The sequence below is a fragment of the Salvelinus sp. IW2-2015 genome, linkage group LG11 (assembly GCF_002910315.2).
Source record: "Salvelinus sp. IW2-2015 linkage group LG11, ASM291031v2, whole genome shotgun sequence".
NCBI classification, from domain to species: Eukaryota; Metazoa; Chordata; class Actinopteri; order Salmoniformes; family Salmonidae; genus Salvelinus; species Salvelinus sp. IW2-2015.
Window position 1 is genome coordinate 26,725,060 of NC_036851.1, and position 5,319 is coordinate 26,730,378.

The 5,319-nt window shown below is 43.0% G+C and overlaps 1 pseudogene; it reads right to left on the reverse strand.

Moving 5' to 3' along the window:
* Positions 1-3,654: 3,654 nt before the first annotated feature.
* On the reverse strand, positions 3,655-4,981 carry LOC111970593 (E3 ubiquitin-protein ligase TRIM58-like; annotated as a pseudogene).
* Between the last annotated feature and the right edge of the window lie 338 nt (positions 4,982-5,319).

A 5,319-nucleotide genomic window follows, 5' to 3' on the forward strand; every position in this document is an offset into this window, starting at 1 on the left:
GGACATTGTGATTTTGACCGGAGAGGCAAATTCGAATTTAACACAAAAACTTTGAAATAGCGTAATAGATGGTCAAATAAGAACCCAAACGCGGGTCCTGTGCATCCATACCAGTGTATACTAGTAAAATACGATATACTGGCCCAGCTTCTCTGCTTCCACTGGCCCCTGGGAAGCTCACTCTACGTTAAAGGCAGGAGGCTCACATTTTGATTAAAAAGAATATATATCATGCTCAAAAAAAATAAAGTGAAACCTTAAAACATACACAACTGTACCTCCAAGTCAATCATGGACTTCTGTGAAATCACCAACTGTCCACTTAGGAGCAACACTGATTGGACAATAAATTTCACAGCTGTTGTGCAAATGGAATAGACACAGAGGTGGAAATTATAAGGCAATTAGCAAGACACCCCCAATAAAGGAGTGGTTCTGCAGGTGGTGACCACAGACCACTTCTCAGTTCCTATGCTTCCTGGCTGATGTTTTGGTCACTTTTGAATGCTGGCGGTGCTTTCACTCTAGTGGTTAGCATGAGACGGAGTCTAACAACCCACACAGTGGCTGCAGGTAGTGCAGCTCATCCAGGATGGCACATCAATGCGAGCTGTGGCAAGAAGGTTCTGCTGTGGTCTGTCAGTAGTGTCCAGAGCATGGAGGCGCTACCGGAGACAGGCCGTACATCAGGAGACGTGGAGGAGGCCGTAGGAGGGCAACAACCCAGCAGCAGGAACGCGCTACCCCGCTCTTTTGTGCATTTGTGCAAGGAGGAGCACTGCCAGAGCCCTGCAAAATGACCTCCAGCAGGCCACAAATGTGCATGTGTCAGCATATGGTCTCACAAGGGGTCTGAGGATCTCATCTCGGTACCTAATGGCAGTCAGGCTACCTCTGGCGAGCACATGGAGGGCTGTGCGGCCCCACAAAGAAATGCCACCCCACACCATGACTGTGTATTCCGCCGTGTKTCTTGAAAGCTCAGGTTTTTAGGTCAGGTCTTCTGTTGAATGTGTCCTTACACAGTGGGCACAGGACAGTGCTGTTCCAGTGTCTGCTGATAAAGGCCTTTATTGGTTGATCCCTTCCACTGGCTTGGATGGAATTCTGTGATCCCTACCTTACCCAGAACAAGTCCCACCCACTAGACTACTTTAAGATGCTACATGCTATCACAGGCATTTGTACAGTGTCAAGAAAAAGTATATGAACCCTTTGGAATTACCTGGATTTCTACATAAATTGGTCATACAATTTGATCTGATCTTCATCTAAGTCACAACAATAGACAAACACAGTCTTCTTAAACTAATAACACACAAACAATTATACGTTTTCATGTCTTTATTGAACACACCGTGTAAACATTCACAATGTAGGGTGGAAAAAGTATATGAACCCTTGAATTTATTAACAGGTTGACCCTTCTTTGGCAGCAATAACCTCAACCAAACCTTTTCTGTTGCGCATTAGACCTGCACAACGGTCAGGAGGAATTTTGGACCATTCATCTTCACAAAACTATTTCAGTTCAGCAATATTCTTAGGATGTCTGGTGTGAACCGCTCTCGAGGTCATGCCACAGCATTTTAAATTGTATTGATTTCAGGACTGACTGGGACACTCCAGAAGGTGTATTTTCTTCTGTTGAAGCYATTCTGTTGTTGATTTASTTCTGTGCTTTGGGTTTTTGTCCGGGTGCATCACCAAGCTTCTGAAGAACTTCAATGGGAGGACAGATAGCATTTCATTCTCCTGCAAAATGTCTTGATAAACTTGGGRATTCATTTTTCTGTCTGATGGCAAGCTGTCCAGGCCCTGAGGCAGCAAAGCAGCCCCAAACCATGATGCTCCCTCCACCATACTTTACAGTTGGGATGAGGTTTTGATGTTGGTGTACTGTGCTTTTTTATTTCTCCACACATAGTCTTGTGTGTTCCTTCCAAACAACTCAACTTTAGTTTAATCTGTCCACAGAATATTTTGCCAGAAGTGCTGTGGAACATCCAGATGCTCTTTTGCGAACTTCAGATGCGATGTTTCTTTTGGACAGCAGTGGCTTCTTCCGTGGTGTCCTCCCATGAACATCATTCTTGTTTAGTGTTTTACGTATCGTACACTCGTCAACAGAGATGTTAGCATGTTACAGAGATTTCTGTAAGTCTTTAGCTGACACTCTAGGATTCTTCTTAACATCATTGAGCATTCTGCTATGTGCTCGTGCAGTCATCTTTGCAGGACGGCCACTCCTGGGGAGAGTAGCAACAGTGCTGAACTTTATCCATTTATAGACAATTTGTCTTACTGTGGACTGATGAACATCAAGGCTTTTAGAGATACTTTTGTAACCCTTTCCAGCTTTATGCAAGTCAACAATTCTTAAGTCTTCTGAGATCGCTCTTGTTCGAGGCATGGTTCACATCAGGCAATGCTTCTTGTGAATAGCAAACTCAAATTTTGCTGAGTTTTTTTTTAATAGGGCAGGGCAGCTCTAACCAACATCTCCAATCTCGTCTCATTGATTGGACTCCAGGTTAGCTGACTCCAATTAGCTTTTGGATAAGTCTTGGGGTTTACATACTTTTTGCAAACTACACTCTGAATGTTTAAATTATGTATTCAATATAGACAATAAAAATAAAATAATTTGTGTTATTAGTTTAAGCACACTGTGTTCATCTATTGTTGTGACTAAGATGATCAGATAAAATGTTATGATTAATTTATGCAGAAATCCAGGTAATTCCAAAGGGTTCACATACTTTTTCTTGCCACTGTATCTGTAAACAATCTGGGTTTTCCCCTTTCCATCTGTGGAGCAACCATATCTATAAAATGACTTCCTTGAAATTCACTATTTGAATCCTAAATATATCTTTAGACGCTACGTATGTAGTTCTACCCATACAATATTGATTCACAGTTTTCCACAGACAGATGATGCTTTTAATCCAGTGTAGGTAGAGACCAGATATCCAGGATGTGTTTTTTGACCTACCCTTGTATATTATGGAACACATTTAGTATTTACATGTGGAGAAGTAACTTTAAACGTATTTGTAACATTGTCAATCCTCAGATTTAAGTCAGAATTTAACAAAGATCAAAGAAAGAACAATACTTTTTTAAATGATAATCACCAATGTCCAGGTTAATATTTTTATTTCTGTACTTACCTGGGTGTGTTTCCTGCTCCTCGTTGCTCTACACAGTCCACCTTCTGTCAAGAGGGGAGAGTTATGGAGTTGTGCTTTCACTTTAGCAAWAAGTTCTCTCTCAACTCATCCCTGTTCTGGACAGAACTTAGCTGTTGCACTTCCTCTGCTTGGCTTAGTTTAGTTTATTTGACAATTCATTTTTTTTTTGGTAAAGGCAAACTAGCTGTTTGTGTGTTCAAGTCATGTATAAATGTATCAGAGCCCAGTGAACATGTCTGTTTCTTCATGTGTCTCAGATGGCACCAGGGCCTGTATGTATTTTAACCCTAGGTGCTGGGAGGTGGAGGGAAGAGTCATATCGAGAAGTCAGTTTGTCTCTCAGATTACTACAATGCTCTGCTGCAGTAACCTTTCTGTTCCTCTGGGATGCATCGTCCTTATAAACAATTTAGACTCATAAAAACAAGAACAACACATTTATTCACAGTATTTATGTTTATTTGACATGGACCACATACAATGAAAACTCACTAGAAATGTAATGCATTGTACTAGATGTGGATAATACAGTATAAACGCCCAAATGAATCCAAACAACGTCTCAACACACTAGACTGAAAAATGGGAACAAAGACCCAGACAAGCTAAAACATATTCTACTGTAGATCAGATTTCAAGCATTATCCTCTGACTTTAACAGATACAACAAAACCATATCAAACATCGTGGTCTAAACAGGCCACAAAGAAGTCATGCTGCACAAATGAACCAATCATTGAACACCACGGTAGATATATTGCAGGCATGCTTCAGATTATAATATCATATTGATGCAGTTTCTGACATGATGTTAAACGAAAATGAAATTTGGTGTACGACTACTTGGCAGACCCCTGAAAGCGGCCCAATATTATCAGCAGTTTGCCTTATTGGACCCCAATTCAGTCAGTGTGATTGACAGGAGAGATGACCAATGAGTTTGGACCCTCCTCATTATCACAGGGGTTCAAGTATGGATATAGTTTTTCAGTGAAGCTACAACAAGTGAAAGAGTAGATATGAGACCTGTTTTCTACATCATAAAAGGAGATCTGACCCTCTCTCGTAATCCACAAACACCCCCACCTTCTGGGGTTTTGACTCAGGAAGAGGGGATAGGGGGTGTGCCTTGATCTCGTACTTATTCTCACCCTTCATATACAGAGCCCAGAGTCCACCATCAGGGCTTACAGTTGTTGGCCCTTCCTGATGATGGACTCTCTGGCCACTCCTACCTCCCACTCAATTTTCCCTCTAACCTGAACCTCAAAGTAGAATCTCCCTGAGGAGAAGCCCTCCTTTCCCAGGACCGCTAGACGAGTACTAAACCTCTTTGGGAGGTCAGGGATATTCCGCCATGTGTCTCCACAGCTCACTTGTTTCCTGTTCCCAGACACAATGAGACAGGGGTGTTTCTGTATCAGGATCCAGAGTCACATCCACTGACCACTGCCGTATCATCTTCAGCTCAGCATTACACAACTTCTCCATCTCATTATGAAGTGTCTCCTCCAGCCGAGACAGAGCTTCCTCACAGTTCCTACATGCAGATCCCTGTGAACACTGATCTCAGACCAGTCCTTGATCGGGGATGGGGAGTTCTGGTGGAGGTGGTCCAGCTCAGTGCCTCTCCTCAGCAGCTCAGTGATTTCCTGTTCCAGCTCTTCAATGAGCCCTTCAGCCCGCCTCTCAGCTGCTTTCTGCTTTCCTCTCAACCTCCTCAATAACCTCACCCTGACTTCTCTCAATGGAGCGCACCAGAGCAGTGAAGACCTCCACACTTCCTGCTATCTCTCTCTCTGCATCTCTCTGGCTGAGCTCTACTAAGTATTTGATGTCCTTAACCTTCTGCAGTCGCTCCTGGATCATCTGCTGCACTTGTGCTCCTTCTCCAGGCTGTGGAAGAGGATTCCTCTCTGTCTGTGACCTTCATCCTCTTAAAATGATCTGCAACATCTCTGGAGTGTTGTGTTTGTTTTTAGGTCAGGTCTTCTGTTGAATGTGTCCTTACACAGTGGACACTGGCACAGGACGAGTGCTGTTCCAGTATTCCTGATACGGCCTTGCAGAAGTTGTGTCCACATGGAATAGAGACTGGCTCAGTGAACACATCCAACAGATA